The 760-nt window shown below is 38.3% G+C and overlaps 1 pseudogene; it reads right to left on the reverse strand.

The window, feature by feature from the left end:
* Positions 1-433: 433 nt before the first annotated feature.
* LOC122150353 lies at positions 434-551 on the reverse strand (annotated as a pseudogene).
* Positions 552-760: the final 209 nt, after the last annotated feature.

The following is a 760-nucleotide window of genomic DNA, read 5'->3' on the forward strand; positions in this document are numbered from 1 at the left end:
GGGGAAATAATAAACAAAAAGGAGAACTGCTTTCTCTTTAAAAAAAAAAAAAAAAAGCCTTATGAGACCATGGGTGTATATGCAGTCATACATCACCCAAGTGGTTGCTAAGTGAAACATACTTAGCACTGCATCTGTATCTAAATCTAGATACAGATATAGACATAGATATAGATACAGAGGAGCTCTGGTGGTGCAGTGCTTAAGGTATCTGACTACTAACCAGAAGGTTGATGGGTCAAACCCACCAGCTGCTCTGCAGAAGGAAAATGAGGCAATCTACTTACCTAAAGATTTACCACCACCACCACCCCCCCCAAAAAAAAACAAACTCACTGTCATTGAGTGGATTTTGACAGCAGCACATGGTAACCCCTCTTCGGGTTTCCTAGGTGATATATAGATTGCCCAATCTTCCTTCTGAGGAGTGTCTGGTGGGTTTGAACCACCAGGCTTCTGGTTAGTAGTGAAATGCCTTAGGCACCACGCTATCAGAGCTCCTGTAAGAACAGATACTACACTTGATCTTAGCCAAAAGGTCAAGAAGTGATTTACCACCTTGGAAATCTAGTGGGGGTTGCTTTGAGTCAGAATCAAATCAATGGCAGGGGGTTTGGTTTTATATATGAAACAGATTGTTTTGGTAGAAAGAAACTTTGCTGAACTGTACAATGTTTATTTGTTATTTTACTCAGTTGGTACTGATTATATAATTTTGTGTTTTTTTGTATTATATAATAGATTTTATTATTATTTATTT

The sequence above is a fragment of the Orycteropus afer genome, unplaced genomic scaffold, assembly GCF_000298275.1.
Source record: "Orycteropus afer afer isolate SDZICR_OR568_19922 unplaced genomic scaffold, OryAfe1.0 scaffold00126, whole genome shotgun sequence".
NCBI classification, from domain to species: Eukaryota; Metazoa; Chordata; class Mammalia; order Tubulidentata; family Orycteropodidae; genus Orycteropus; species Orycteropus afer.